General features: G+C 42.9%; 1 protein-coding gene across 35 annotated transcripts in view; it reads right to left on the bottom strand.

The window, feature by feature from the left end:
* nrxn1 (neurexin 1) overlaps window positions 1-17,190 on the bottom strand; it is a 1,413,544-nt gene that overhangs the window by 191,668 nt on the left and 1,204,686 nt on the right. The gene's annotated exons all lie outside the window — the stretch shown is intronic.

Below are 17,190 nucleotides of genomic sequence, written 5' to 3'. Positions count from 1 at the left end.
TCAGGTGTTTAAGAAAGAACTGCAGATACTGGAAAAATCAAAGGTAGACAAAAATGCTGGAGAAACTCAGCAGGTGAGGCAGCATCTATGGAGCAAAGGAATAGGTGACGTTTCAAGTCGAGACCCTTCTTCAGACTGATGTGGGGGTTGGGGGCGGGAAGAAGAGGGTGGAGACAATGGGCTGTGAGAGAGCTGAGAAGGGGAGCGGAAGGAGGGAGAAAGCAGGGACTACCTGAAATTGGAGAAGTCAATGTTCACACCGCTGGGGTATAAACTACCCAAGCAAAATATGAGGTGCTGCTCCTCCAATTTGTGGTGGGACTCACTCTGGCCATGGAGGAGGCCCAGGACAGAAATGTCGGATTCGGAATGGGAGGGGGAGTTGAAGTGCTGAGCCACCGGGAGATCAGGTTGGTTAATACAAACTGTGCGGAGGTGTTGGGCGAAGCAATCGCCAAGCCTGCGCTTGGTCTCACTGATGTAGAGCAATTGACAGCTATAGCAGCGGATGGAATAGATGTGGTTGGAGGAGGTGCAGGTGAACCTCTGCCGCACCTGGAAAGACTGCTTGGGTCCTTGGATGGAGTCAAGGGGGAGCGGTAAAGCGACAAGTGTAGCATTTCCTGCGGTTGCGAGGGAAAGTACCAGGGGAGGAGGTGGTTTAGGTTGGAAGGGACGAATGGGCCAGGGAGTTACGGAGGGAGCGGTCTCTGCGGTAAGCAGACAGGGGAGGAGATGGGAAGATGTGGACAGTGGTGGGATCACGTTGAAGGTGGCAAAAATGTTGGAGGATTATCTGTTGTATGTGATGGCTGGAGGGGTGGAAGGTGAGGACAAGGGGAACTCTGCCCTTGTTAAGGGCCTGTCCCACTGTATGAGGTAATTCAAGAGCTCTCCCAAGTTTAAATAAAAATCAAACTCGTGGTAAGCACGTAGAATGTACGTCGTGGGTACGTCGGAGCTCAGGACGTCTCTTAGCGGCTCGTACCGCTAACGGTAGGTACTCTGGAAACGCGGTAAGCTCGTGAAAATTTTTCCACATGTTGAAAAATGTCCACGAGAGCCCCGAGTACCTACAAGCGGCAAAAACCGTAATTCCCCAAGTTCGATTCCGGGGAAACTCGGGAGAACTCTTGAATTAGTTCAAACAGTGGGACAGGCCCTTAGTGGGGGTGGATGGGGAGTGGGAGCGGAGCTATGGAATATAGAAGAGACCCTACTGAGAATCTATAGTCAAAGAGGGGAACCCACGTTCCCCATCGAATGAGGACATCTCTAATGCCCTCGTTTGGAACACCTCATCCTGGGTGCAGATGCGGTGTAGACGGAGGAATTGGAGTAGGGGGATAGAGTCCTTACAGGAAGCTGGGTGGGAAGAAGTGTAGTCCAGATAGCCATGGGAGTCAGCGGGTTTGTAATAGATGTCGGTCAGTAGTCTGTTACCTGCAATGGAGATAGTGAGGTCTAGAAACGGTAGGGAGATGTCAGAAATGGTCAAGGTGAATTTGAGTGCCGGATGGAAGTTAGTGGTGAAATGGATGAAGTCAGTGAGATCTGCATGGGTGCAGGAGGTAGCACCAATGCAGTCGTCAATGTATCGAAGGCACAGTTTGGGGATAGTGCCGCTGTACGCCTCGAACAAGGATTGGTCAGATTGTCTGTTTCCCAGTTATTCCCCATCTGGGGAATGACATCTTTAATGCAAGTTTAATGCAACTATACTATTTATTCTGAGAACATTGCATTTGATCTTTGTTTAGTCCACTCTGGATCCTTGAAGGAATTCGTAGAATTCTTCTAATGAAGAACTGTGCAATTTGTCTTGGGGAGAACCAGCTAAAACATTGATGTGATGAAAAACTGCATGTCAGCCCTTGTGGTGTAAATTGCATTGTCTGGGAAATGGGCATGGAATTCCAATGAAACCACGAGAATTACACGGCCTTGCACCGTCACACATTTTAAACACACCCTGCCATCAACTTAGTTCATGACATTGTGTGCTCAAATTTTGAGCCTGCAGCCAGAACAGAAAGAAAAGACTATGCAAGCAGCACATAAAGAAAGCCATTAATTCACATGTTCTGCAGCAGAGGAATCAGGTAGAGGACTTTGAGGGTCAGCATACCCATCACAAGGTTGATAGCATGCTTGACATATTGCCTGGTCCATTTGCAAATCCATGTACAATATGAAAAATCTTGATAACCTTGCACACCCCTCCAGTGTGCAGATGATGATCAGATCCATTAGCACAGGGTCACAACCTAACGAACATGTGGAGTTTAATGGCTGGTCCCTCAGCTTGCATGGTAATGCTGGTGGAAGCCAGCCAGAATCTGAGTGATGCTGTGAAACCTACGAGTATTACTAGGCAGGCTCAACTTTCTGCAACATTGGCTGTAGATACCAGTGTGTAAAGGGGCCTGCAGTGTGTCACAACAACTAACAGATTGTGAGGGTTACATAGATACATAGAAAATAGGTGCAGGAGTAGGCCATTCGGCCCTTCGAGCCTGCACCGCCATTCAATATGATCATGGCTGATCATCCAACTCAGTATCCCGTACCTGCCTTCTCTCCATACCCCCTGATCCCTTTAGCCACAAGGGCCACATCTAACTCCCTCTTAAATATAGCCAATGAACTGGCCTCAACTACCCTCTGTGGCAGAGAGTTCCAGAGATTCACCACTCTCTGTGTGAAAAAGTTTCTTCTCATCTCGGTCCTAAAGGATTTCCCCCTTATCCTTAAGCTGTGACCCCTTGTCCTGGACTTCCCCAACATCGGGAACAATCTATCTGCATCTAGCCTGTCCAACCCCATAAGAATTTTGTACGTCTCTATAAGATCCCCTCTCAATCTCCTAAATTCTAGCGAGTATAAGCCAAGTCTATCCAGTCTTTCTTCATATGAAAGTCCTGCCATCCCAGGAATCAGTTGCTGAGGATCATCCTCAGAGGAGTGACCGTGGTGCCGAGGTACAAAGCAATTCCAAGATGATTATTGAGGAATGATGCAAGATCTTCATTAGAAGTGCTTAGCAAGCTTAATACATCATACAGAGAATGAAATTGGAGCAAGGACTAAGATGTTGCACTGATGACAGGCACCAGGAATGTGGATAACTTAAATGGCCTCAAATTCTAATGGAAAGGCTATTTAGCATTAACAAACCAATATTAGTAATCCCACAAAAATGATCCCGCCTAAGGTAATTTGTTATTGACATCAGCAGGCCGATAGCACAGAATTAACCCTGAATAATACATTACTTCTCAATTCCCCCATTCAACCAGAAAGAGAATTTAAACTAGGCAGTGGTCTTCTAAGTGAAACTGACCAAGTTGTTGGTGCTAATGATGTGCTCGGACAATGAGCATCATATTGAGCTACCATACTGTTATCCCCAATGACTCCAGTGTAAAATTGATCTTATGCTTCTTCAGCAAGAACTCATATTTATTGCCTTTGGTGCAAAAAAATGTCCCAGAGATCTGTAAGCAGATGTTACGGTAAAAAGGAAAATAGTATTGGATTTGTACTAAGATATGCTTTTAAAGGTACTTAAGAGACAGAATATTTTTTCAAAGAGTCCTCCAAGTAGGGATTACAGAGTATATCATAAAAGGCACGACCACCAGCAGAACTGCACTGATGGGTCATGGATCTTGGTTCAGCTCCAGAAGGTTAGAGATAAGAGAACGCCAATGAAATTTTCAGTAACAGGTAATCTGAAACAAGGGCAAATATAAGGTGAAAAGAGGAAGTATTGTTTGTTTAATGTTAGTTCTGGTGGGTAGTGCTGGTAGTCAAAACATAAGGCACGTTCACAGTTTGGACCCTGCATTATATCCATGGTAAGCATATAGTTGGGCTGTTTAAATTGATCAATGGTAACTGCTAAGATACAATTACCGGGAGATTCATTTAAGCCAAAGCCATTGAAGGTTATGGGGAGATGGCAACGTTTTCTTTTTGCAGATAGTCACTTTCAAACTACAAATGTGGCCTGTTGCTTACTATGCCCTCCCACATGAAAAAATGTTAGATGCAAGAAACTGAAGATGCTGAAATGTGGAGCTAAAAACAAACTAAAGGAAGAAGCCAGCAAATCAAGTAGCATCTGCGGAGGAAAAACAGATGGTCAATGATTTGGTCGAGACAGTTTTTTTTGTTGCAAAAAACAAATGATATCTGGGCACTGTAACTCAGCCTAGATATCTTAATTATCATTAGCTTAGAATAGGGCGAGTCATAATGCAATCAGCAGCAGTCGCTGTAACGTGATCTTATCCAAACTCTTGAATGTACATTTTTTCTCCAAAGAACACACCTGTGACATCCTAAGGCAAAAATGCTCCATTATAATCAGTTACAACCACCTTTGTGCCAGGTTTAACTCTATTCATTCAACCATTGCTTCTCTGATTTATTTTACCAGTGGCATCAGGATTCTTTGGTAACAGATTTATCCACAAGGTTAATCAATATCACGGGAGGTTGCATATCCATATACCGATTAAACACAATCAAGCTTATTATTGGTGGGCCAGAATCACGCCATGTAACTACTTGTTATTTCTCCCACTGCTCTACTGAGATTTTAGATGGTTAACTTCATCCTGTTTTTTTTTTTTGATTAGGACAGACTTGAACCGATTCTGCTCTGTTATTAAGTCACTGGTGGTACGACTGTACTGAATCAACTTGTTCGGAACATGATTTGATCTGGGCGACAGGTCCCTTTCGCAGCAACTTTCAAAACCCAGAACACTGTAGGTGACATGTCAGAAATGTAATAATTCCTCATGCTTTCCTGCTCCAAGTGATTGTCCGACAATCCTTATTGACAGGTTTGTGTGCAAGGATGGGACTGAGCTTGCTGAGAACACCTGCCCCACCAACACGCACGCATCTTCATCATCAGCACACTGTCATACGACCTGAAATAAAGTTCTTGGCTTTATTAGATGACAAGTTCGTGGAAGCCACATATTTAATTTGTATGATTCAGCAGCTGAGGTTTTGTGGCAAAGTGGCGAGGCGGGGGAATTGAAAGAGATTGTTGGGGGAGGGTAGGAGGGGGGGGGGGGGGGGGGGGGGGGGGGGGAGGTATTAAAAAAACCTTTCTGAAAGATTCCAACAAGCAGATGAAACTTCAGTAGACTGAATACAGAGTAGAAGAAAAATATTGTAGGGACCAAAAGTTTTATTTATTTCATTCACAAAGCTAATTATTGCAATCAGCATTGCAATCATACCTGGAAGTTTCAATATCAGATTCTTATGGCGTCATTAATTTGGAACATGAAATTAGAAATTACTATACAATACAAATACAAGTTTCACAAGGATAAACAAGCAGGTACCAGACAAAACCAATGGTTGTATGCATGCATTATACACAGCATAGCATGACTCCTTAACAAAGAATCATTCATAGTGGCTCCATTCCGTGCTTAACATTGCAACCTCTTCAATGAATTCAATCAAACTAGTCAGACAAGATCTCCGCCAGACAAAGCCATGATAGCTGTTTCTCATTAGTCCCTGACTCTCAAACTGATAGTTAATCCTCTTGGCTCCAAATTTTTTAGAGAATGTTAAGCTTGCAGATCAATAGTTGCTGGGTTTTACCCTGCAGCCTTTTTTGAAAAAGGGGTCCATAGATGGTGACCTTCAATCATCTGGTACCCCACTTATGTCGAGCAAAGCTTGCAAAATCTCAGCGAGAGCCAAACAAATTATTCTCTTAGCTCTCATAGCAGACTGGGATATTTCCCATCTGGTCCTGAGAATAGATCCACCTTTAAGCCCACTAAGCTAATGCCAGGTCCCTGGAACGATATTCAGCTCTGGATCACCTTGACAATAAGAACACATTTGTCAGGATGCTATTCAACGGCCGCAGCTCAGCCTTCAGCACCATAATACCAAATAACCTCACCGCTAAACTTGTGGACCTTGGCCTTGAGGTCTTGCAACTGTCTTCTGGACTTCCTGACCAGCAGGTCTCAGTCATAACATTTCCACTATCCTGCCCCACAACACTGGTGCTCCTTAACGTTATGTGCTCACTCCCCTTCTCTACTCCATGAACACCTATGACTGAGTTGCCAAGTACATTGCCAACTCCATCTATACGTTCACTGGTGATATCACTGTTGGTTAGATCAACAATGATAATACAAAATACATGAATGATATTACGGAAACTTGTGTTATGGTGCCGGGGTGGCAACCTAGCCCTCAATGTCAGCAAGACAAAAGAATCACAGGAGGGCACCGTGGGGTAGGGGGCAGGATGGTGAACACAAGCCTCTTCTCATCAATGGAGCTGTTGCAGATTTGGTCGACAACCTCCTAGGCACCCACATCATCAGCAACCTCACCTGGTCTTTTGCACTGATGCAGTGATCAAGAAAACAGGTCAGCATATTTACTTTCTTCGCATCTGAGAAGATCCAGCATGATCATGAGGATTCTCTTGAACTTCACGTATTCTAACCAGATGCATCTCTGCCTCGTGTGGCAACTGCTCTGCTCTTCACTGCCTGAGTGATGGAACACAGCAGTCCAACCCTTCATCAGCTATTCCCACTTCAGTTTAAATTACAGCTCTGTAAGACTGAAATCAGCTACTCATTTCAACTATATTGTTGTAAAACAAAAGCTGTTTTTCATCTGCTTTTTAAGTTTCCCACACCAATGCAATATTTCTCAATTCAGAGGATGAAATCATCCTGCCTTGTCTATGCTTTTCTGTAAAACGATGCGAATAGATTTATGAGAACAACAGGAGGCTGATACTCACTTTGGATGTTCCCTTTATGAAGAAACAAATCACTCCTGCACAGTCTTTCCTTGATTGCTACATCAGAACCTTGTATGTCGTGAAATGCATACAGGAACATACAAGTCTTATCGTTGCAATGCAACTAATTTATTCTCCTAATATCCTCACAAACCTTCAGTATTATGAATAGAAAGAAAGCTTCTTGTTTTGCAATGAAATGCTGGTAAGAAGCAAACTGGAAGCAGAAGGGTAGAGAGCTTGCATTAATGTCCAATCAATAAGCTTATATCCAGTAACAATGAATGGATGGTCATCATTCTTTGGGAGTTGGCACAAAACAAGTTTTTTTAGGGCTGCCTTAAACAAGAAATGGAAATGCAAAACTATGCTGAAGTACATAAAAGAGCTCTCACTGAGAGCAGCTTAATGCATCCAATTATTAACATTTAATATGATTTTTTTCTTCAGAATAGAATTTCCTATTAAAAACCGCAGCAAAAAATAAGTCTTGCCTTAGCTTGAATGTCATAGAGTTATATACAGCATGAAAACAGGCTATTTGGCCCAACTCATCCTTTTTCAAAATTTGGGCCATATTCCTTCAAATTTATTTTCAAGGGCAGCATTGTATCCGTCTCTACAGCTTTCTCTTGCAGCTTATTACATGGATGAATCTCCTTCGGTAAAAAAATATTACTTCAGGCCTCAATTATTACAAATTAGCAACAGGGCTTTCACCTCGATAACATGGGAGCACCTCAAGGCTGTGTGTTCTGTCCCTGCTCCACTCCCTATACCTAAAATATGACAGTGTTACCAGATACCACTCCAAATCCATCTCTAAATGCACTGATAATACCACCATTGTTGGATGAATAATGGCTAACAATAGGTATAGGAGGGAGATTGACGATCTGATTGAATGGTGGCAGAACAACAATCATGATCTCAACATCAGCAAGGCCAAGGAGATGATTTTTGACTTCAGGAGGATAAAACCAATGATTTATGAACTTATCTTCATCGACGCGATGGCAGTGGGGACAGTCAACAGCTTGAAGTTCCTGTGTGTGCGCATATCTCTCGGATCTGTCCTGGTCCAGCACATTGATGCAATCACAAAGAAAGCTCATCCTCTGCTTCTTTAAAAGATTGAGGCGATTTGTATGTCGACGAATACGCTATCAAACGTCTACAGGTCTCCCATAGGGTGCATATTGACTTGTTGCATCATGGCCTGGTTCGGCAACTCAAACGCCCAGGAACAAAAGAGGCCATACAGACTGGTAGACATTGCCTTGAGTCGTAGCGTCTTTCTGGTCGCGTTGAATTTTCAACATGTTGAACATTTTCGGCGACCAGCAACAACCTATGACGGGTGCCGGCAGTCGCCAAAAAAGTTGCGTAAGTGGGACAGGCCCATAACATCCCTCCATGAACACCCTCGGACTCATGTTTCAACCATGTTAATCTTTGTATCCAATCGGCTAGCTCAAGTGATCTAAGTTTCCAGACTAGTTGGCCACGTGGGACCTAGTCAAAAGTCTTGTAAAATATTAATGATGAACAAATAGAAATCTATCAAAAAACAGATTGAACTTGTCAGGAAGTATTGAGAATACAATGTAAAAACCTTTTAATGCAAAAACTATAAAGGTGAAAATATAGTTCTTTAACTTCACTGAGATTTAAAGGTAGCACGGCGACTCATCTGCCAATGGGATCCAATTTCTTCTTGTCTCCTTGGGCCCAATGACCAAGCAACAATCCACAACCCCTTCATTTATCTCACCAGGTCAAATTCATAAAAGATCTTTAAACAAAAATGTGGCATACCAAATGGGCTTGCTTTGTACAGAAGGCTAAACATGGCAACATTGTTTTCCATAGATTACAATAACTTCACTTTCAAGCTGTCTGTAACAGAGCAAATTGTTTTTTGGCATCACTCAACTTGTCATTTCCCATTATTTGTCCTTTCCCACCATCAACTAGCTGCTCTGAAACTTGCACTATTCATTCGGATGAAACAGTGCATTATACAAATATAAATTCATGCAGTTTTAAATACTAAGAGAGCCTTGCTATGTTTTGTTGAGGGCTTCCTGAGAAACATGTGGCAATAGTATTGTGTCCTAAAATACAGATCACATACTTCAGGTGCATTACAGGGCTTGGATTTAGTTTCTGTAAAAATGGGACCTCAGCAGGTCAGAAGGCATCTCTGGAGAAAAGGAATAGATGACGTTTCGGATCGAGACCCTTCTTCAGACTTATTATTTGAGTATCCAGTTGATCCAATAGGTTTCCAGCTGGGTCATCAAAGTGTCCTCCTTTGAGACTTCTATGCTTGCGAAAGAGTTGTGAGGGACCTCTAATCAAAAAGGTTTTTAACATAATAAACTTATAAAGTGTCATCTGAATAACCCGATGTGGCAAATAATTAGTCACTGTTTGCATCATATTTGCGAGTGGTGCATCTACTGTATGAGTCACAACTCAGCAAATTTTGTTCTTCAATTGCATCTACTTGTTAGGGCAGATTTTGCGAATCCCACTGAGGAAGAATCTTAAATGAAAATAAAAGGGTCAAATGGCCTTTTCCAATATTGGATGGAAAGTTGGGTTTTACGAAATCATGTGCTTTTAGGACCCTCTGAATTAATGGCCACGCATGGTGTAGGAATGGAAAACATTAACTTTGGTGGAAAGAAATTGCGGTGCAAAAGGGTAAATTAATTCATTTAGATTTTTCAGAATGGTTTCAATTTAATTAACAGATGTTAATTGTTAAGTGAATGGTTAGCAGTATTTTTTAATGAATTCTTCGATTTTAAAGGCCTTTACATGTTGCTAAATAGATAGGGTATATTCAGAGGCACATAGTGCTATTTCTTTCAGTTTGATAGCTGGCTAAGTTTAGGATGGTGTCAAATTATATTCAGCAGTTTTGTCAGTGGAGCTTGTTCTAACCCAGACATACAGAAACTAGACTGTCTAAGGCACTGCCACCATGCTGGGCTTAAGTTCGTCAGTTAAGCTCATGGCAGCATTAGGCACCATTTCGACAATGCTAAATCCAGAACAGGTAAGCTCAGACTTATCTCGTAGATCAGTAGCAAGCAAGCAAACAACACGTTCCCATCTATCACGGTCTCCAAGTTTAAACAAAGTAAAGAAACTTTGTGTATGTACATGTAACCAAAATTGCTACAAGCTAGTGCCAGGGAACAAACCTGTTATTTTATAAAGCTGAATCTAATTAATTGGAATATCATAGAGTGATACAGTGTGGAAACAGGCCCTTCGGCCCATCTTGCCCACACCGGCCAACATGTCCCAGCTACATCAGTCCCACCTGCCCGCATTTAGTCCATATCTCTCCAAACCTGTCCTAACCATGTACCTCTCTAACTGTTTCTTAAATGTTGGGATAGTCCCTGCCTCAATTACCTCCTCTGGCAGCTTGTTCCATACACCCACCCCCCCTTTGTGCAAAAAAGTTACCCCTCAGATTACTATTAAATCTTTTGCCCTTCACCTTAAACCTATATCCTCTGGTCCTCAATTCTCCAATGCTGGGCAAGAGACTCTGTGCATCTACCTGATCTATTTGTCTCCTGATTTTACACACCTCTATAAGATCACCCCTCATCCTCCTGCGCTCCAAGGAATAGAGCCCCAGCCTACTCAACCTCTCCCAAGAACTCAGACCCTCTACTCCTGGCAACATCCTTGTAAATCGTCTCTTTGCCCTTTCCAGCTTGACAACATGGTGCCTCGAACTGAACTTATTACTCGAAATGTGGCCTCACCAATGTCTTATACAACTGCAACATGACCTTCCAACTTCTATATCCAATATTCTGACTGATGAAGGCCAATGTGCCGAAAGCGTTTTTGACCACCCGCAAGGAACCATGCACCTGCACTCCTAGATCCCTCTGCTCTGCAACACTCCCCAGGGTCCTACCATTCACTGTGTAGGTCCTGCCCATGTTAGACTTCTCAAAATGCAACACCTCACATGTCTTTGTATTAAATTCCATCAACTCAATACCAACTCAAACGGATATCAATATCCATTTAATTTCTTGTGTGCTCAGCAGACTATCATTTTCAGCTGAAGTTTTCAGTATTCATTCAAGGATGTGTGCAGGAGAAATGGGACCTGATGGAATATGCCCACTTAATAAACATTAACACATTATGGGCACATTATGGGCATATGATTGTATGCATGTTTAAAATATATGCACATTTGAAAATGACCTGCAAAAATGGTCAAGTTTAAATGTATGCACACATCCATGTACAATTTGTATGTAAATAAAATTCAGCGATATGGTAGAGGACAAGTATCCGCTTCAAAATACTTTGAAAGTTGCATAACATACTTGATGTGTAGAGTTCAGAAAAAAGACTGTTGAAATAAAGTCCTGATGTGGGATCACAACCTGCAACATCCTTTTCTATCCGCAGATGTTGTTTGATTTTGACAGATTTCTCAGGATCCACCAGCAATGCCTCAGTGACATTCCATGAAGACCTCTGCTAGACTGACCTTTCTACATTAATGTTTTTGTGGGGAACTGGTGGTAGGGCACAAACCCATCCTTCACAACACTTGAGAAAGACAGAATCTCAACACAAAGTGACAGCGGATGCTTGTGTACCCAGGGCCCATGTGCAGCTTCATCCAACCACACACAAAGGTATGCACCAGTATCAGGGCTACGGTGGGTCTATTCCTCCACCACTTCCCCCCCCCCCCCCCCCCCCCTTCCCCAACCCCCCTCCTATTTTCAATTGTGAGATGAAATGGTGGATGGCTTTGGTGACTGCTGCAGCAGAAGTGGGAAAGTGTTACCTGTGCTACAAACAACACTGTGGGCATCTCATACCAGGTAACCAGGTTCATTCACACAATCAAGAGGAACATCACTTCTGCACTTCTGAAGAAAAGTCTCGACCCAAAACATCATCCATTCTTTCTCTCCAGACATGCTGCCCGTCCCGCTGTGTTACCACAGCATTTTGTGTCTATCTTCGATTTAAACCAGCATCTACAGTTCTTTCCCACACATCGCTTCCCCAATCCTAGTTTCTGCTTCATCTCAATTATACATTCCACTCAGTATCTCGAGCAAAACTCAACTCCTCTGAACTGTATTCTCAGCACCTTCGGATTATCGCAACTGACTGTGAAGAGATAAGGGATAAGTTAGTCCAGTTACTAAGAATGTGGCTTTACGTTTTCAGCAGTTGTTTGTGCACTGGAGGCCAAGTGGAACTTGCAGCGGATAATCATTGAAGTGCAAACCAACAGTGAATCTGAGCACCAGACACTGAAGAGGATAGACAGGAGTCTTGCCTGGTTCCAGATTGATTCGGGAAAAGTTCTCATTCCTACCCATTGATTGGTACTTTACTAAAGTCTGCCTGCTGTCTCATTTTGAAAAACACATTCAACAAATACTTGTGTAATATTCGAGGAAATGCCCGTCTCTGACATTGAAAATTTCCATCTATCTATGGTGTATGTAGATCATCATATCTCCAAGTTGCACGCAGCTGCACACATAACATCTTTTCACAAGATTATGGCTGATCTAATTTTCCCTCTCAACCACATTCTGCTGCCTTCTCCCCATAATCTTTGATGCCCTTACTAAGTAAGAACCAATCCATCTCTGCTTTAAAAAGACCCAATGTCTTGGCCTCCACAGCTATTGGTGGCAATGAATTCCACAGATTCATCGCCCTCAGGCTAGGGAAATTCCTCCTCATTTCCATTCTAAAGGTATGTTGAATTATTCTGAAGCTGTGCCCTTTGGTCCTATACTCTCCCACGACTGGAAACATCCTCTCCGCATCTACTGTATCTAGACCTTTCATTATTCAATAGGTCATGAAGAACGGTCTCGACCAAAAACGTCGCCCTTTTCCTTTGCTCCATAGATGCTGTTTCACTCGCTGAGTTTCTCCAGCATTTTTGTCTACTAATGTAATTCCCACTCATTTTTCTGCACTACAGCGAGTACAGCCCTGAGCTAGTAAACGCTCTTCATACGTTAACCTAGTTATCCCCGGGATCATTCTCGTAAGCCTCCTCTTGAACCTCTCCAATGCCAGCACATTCTTCCTCAGATATGGAGCCCAAAACTGCTTACAATATTCCAAATGTGGCCTGACCAGCACCTTATAAAGCCTCAGTATTTAGTAGGGAAACCACTCTCAAAAATATTCATGTGTCTGACATGTGATTATATAATATTAATCTTCACCTAAAAGCTCTTCACTATGAACTGTGGTTAACATGTACAAAGTGTCAACACCAGAGTCTAGGACTAGAGGGCATAGCCTCATAATTAAAGGACATTCTTTTAGGAAGGAGATGAGGAGAAATGTCTTTAGTCAGAGAATCAGTGGAATTCTTTGCCACAGAAGGCTGTGGATGCTGTCAGTGGATATATTTAAGGCAGAGATAGATAGATTTTTGATGAGTACAGATGTCAGATGTTATGGGGAGAAGGCAGGAGAATGGGGTAAGGAGGTAGAGATAGATCAGACTTGATTGAATGGCAGAGTAGAATTGATGGGCTGAATGGCCTACTACTCCTATTCCTTGACCTTATGATCAGGCTTTAGTGATTCCAGTAAATCAATGCTTTCATGCACATTTGGTCTGGCATCTTGTTCTATAATTATTGCATTAATATAATTATCCCCATAACTGAACATACTGTGTTACTCTGTGAGGATCATCACCATCTTCTTAATGTCACCTATATGTGGTACACAATTTAGGATAATCTTTACATAAAAGTGTGATGTCTAATTAGTATCTACAGCAGGAAAATTAAACAGACCGTTTAGCACACTGATGAGCGTCATGAAATCAGTGGTAAGTCTTTACTTCGCTAGCTTTTCGGCACTTACTTGAACATTGACCTCCCATCTAATTCCTAAATTACCATTCCCTCCTCTCAGGCATTCATTGGAGGTCTGTCTATTGCTTTCTCTTTTGAGATATGTACCCTGGGCTCTGCCTCCACCAGAACAACCCACCCATCGTCTTGCTATGCTAGGGTTATTTTATCATGCATCTTTATCAATTGCTCTCTGGTTGGTCGTTCAGCTTGAAACTATTTCTTGAACAATTCATTATCCTTTATGGACCTGTCCCACTTAGGCGATTTTTCAGCGGACTATCGGTGCCTGTCAAGTTGCCGGCAGTCGCCTGAAAAACTGGCAACTGGAACGGCGATTGTCAGAGTGGAGCATACACACACACACAAACACAAACACATCGCTTCCTTCACCAGCCCGTTATGTAGGCGGGGGGAGCGCTGTCTAAAAAATTCACAAGTTGCAAAGCCAGGGTAAAACAGACACACACCGCGATGAACAGGAAGGTTGGCGCTGTAAAAAATGGCTAAACCACGGCGTACGGTAAGTCCTTTAAAGGAGGGGGGGGAGACAAATTTTAAGAAGCCAGAGATGCACGGCTGTGAAGCTCGGCAGACATTAACATTACTCGTCGGTTATCCTTGGGTCTGAAAACTACTGCTTACCTTTTTTTTCCCCCAATGAGCCAATGAAATTCACCGGTCAGCATCGGCTACAGTCTACGAGAACCTCCGAGAACCTTCTACCTCCTGGCAACCCATTAGGACCTCCTGGCGACCCACCTACAGCTCGAGAATTCTCGCTACTCTCCATGGCGGCTTCATTCTAGTCGCTGCTAATTTTTCAACGTTGAAAAATTCTTCAACATGTTGAAAAATTCACGCCAACCATAATGAGGCCGCAACTAGTTCCCAGGATGCGGGAACTCCTCACGACCATGAAGGCGACTCCATGGAAACCACCCGTGAACATGTGGCGACTGCATTGTCTCCTGCAGTCGCCTAAGTGGGACAGGTCCATTACTGTCTCTCCCAAATGCAGGGTCTTCATTTCAATGCATTGCCTTGCTCTTGCACCATTCCACAAAGTTGGGAACAATGGCCTTAAATCTTTTGTTTCTCTCCCTGTTTAACTGCCCACTATGTCAGAATTTCCTCAAAATTAGTTACCTCAAATGTGAACCTTGCACTTTCATACATTGACATGATTTATTTTGCTCAACCTTAACAATAGAGGGAAGCTTGAAATTATCTGTTTTATCAATAGTTTCTGAGATGGCCTTCCACTTCTTGAGATGATACTCTGCAAATGCTTTGTCGGTTTTCCTTCCATGGGTAGTTTCATTGCAGCTGTTCACTTGCTGCTTTTAATAACTAAACCATTTCAGCCGGAGGCTCTTCCCTTCAAACTACATTGCCTGCCTGCTTATGGATATTGGTGCCTTCAATACTTACCTGACCACTGAGCTCAAGCCTGTGCAAGGTTGCGATCCGTTCAAATGACTGGTATTTCTGGCCCAGTGATTTGACTTAGTCCTGTACTACAGTTAACCATGCATGTTTGCAGACTTTGACTGGGAAAAGCAGCTGAAACCAACCATGCCTCTCCGCTACCCAGGCATTCATCTCATCCATGAAGGGAAGTGGGGCAACAGTTCCAAGTCTGCACCGTGACTTATTGTAGATTCACTCATCTTGCTATCTCTGCACACATAATTTTGTTTGTTCCCCCATCACTATGACATTCTACACCTGCCATTAGCGTCAAGAATCACACTTTGAAGAGTTTGCAATCGGCCATTTCCTATGATGACCGTAATACAGGACTATCTTCAATAGGCATTCTGAGATGAGATATTGCTCAAGGCACCTGTGAAAAGGTCTCTCGGTTTTCCACCACCGTCACCTGTGGCCTCCTTATGTTTAGCACATCTGACCTGCTGTTTTCCTACATAACCCATTTGAAGTAAACATATAACTTGGCCTGAATGAAGCTTACCCTGCCACTGTTGGGCCTGTTTCATTCTTGCTCCTCACTCTGCAATCCTGACCAAAGGGCTCTCAGTTTCTGTAGACATCTGCTTGCTGATGGCCATCCTACACCGTCCATTAAACTGTAGGTGCCTTACATAAACTCACTTTGTTTGAAATCTCTCAATAATTTTGATTGAAATGACCCCCTCAAGTTTTGTAGCACGCTCTCCTGTGATATTTTAGCAACACTTTGTAGTATTAATATGCTGCTTTATACGAATAAAACAGACGCATGAATTCATGTTTTATACATCACCAACTCTCTTACCAACAACAACATGTCATTCCTCTTGCTCAGTAATCATTGTACTCCTTTGTCCTTCATCCTCGTCAGGACCTCAGCAATGAAATCCACTTCAAGGAACACCCTTCCACTATTACTGTGTCTTCCAAGCCAATTTTGTATTCAATTTACCAATTGACCATGGATCTCATGTGACTTAATTTTCTGGACTAGCCTTTCTTGAGGAGATCTTGTCAAATGCTTTCCTGAAGTCCATGTACCGTTTCAACTATTTCCCTCCGGCAGACGTTACAAGGCCTTCTACGCCCGAACCTCCAGACTCAGGAACAGTTTTATCCCAAGAGCTATAGCGGCTCTGAACCGGCCCTAATGAGTGCCCCCCCACCCACCCCCTTTGGACAGTCTCCCTCAGATGGTCACGTTAATCAATTCAGCTTGCTTATTTATGTATTGTATTTATTTACCTTTCTTGTACATCAGTGGAGCTGCACACTAAATCTCGTTGCACTGACGTGCAATGACAATAAAAGATATTATTATTATTATTATTATTATTATTATGCAGACATCATCTACTGCCCTACACTCATCAGTCATCTTCATAAGTTCCTCAAAAAACAGAATCAAACCTCACAAGACCTCACTGCACAAAGCCATACTTTGTTACTATTCCGACTCATTCCTTGCCCTTCCACATGAAGACTGTAACTTTCCCGCCATTGACGTTCATTTCGCTACCTTGCAGGTCACTGACAGTCCTTGCAGTCCTTATATTTAAAAAAGACACACCATTTGCCATTCCCCAGTCTTTTGGTACCTCACCCGTGATTATGAAAGACACAAAAGTCTCTGCTGAGGCCCCAGCAATTTCTTCCCTTGCTTACCACAACATCTGAGAGCACACCTGGTCATGCCCTAGGGATTTATCAACCTTTATACTCTTCATGACTGCTAACTTCTTCTCTGTCACAATATTGTTATGTTTCAGAACATCACTGTTCCCTCCCTGAACTCACTGGACTTCCGTGTTTTTCTCAGTTAAATACAGATGAGAAATATTAATTTAAGAGCTCTCCCATCTCCCATGGTTACACAAATATATGATCACATTAATCCTTCAGGAGACCTACTCAGGAGTTAAGGGGCTGTCCCACTTGGGCGACCCAATTGGCGAGTTTAGAAGAGTTTTAAAAAATGACATG

The sequence above is a fragment of the Amblyraja radiata genome, chromosome 8 (genome assembly GCF_010909765.2).
Source record: "Amblyraja radiata isolate CabotCenter1 chromosome 8, sAmbRad1.1.pri, whole genome shotgun sequence".
In the NCBI taxonomy this organism is placed as follows: Eukaryota; Metazoa; Chordata; class Chondrichthyes; order Rajiformes; family Rajidae; genus Amblyraja; species Amblyraja radiata.
Note: the sequence above shows the minus strand (reverse complement) of the source record. Positions and strands in the feature narration are given on the sequence as shown.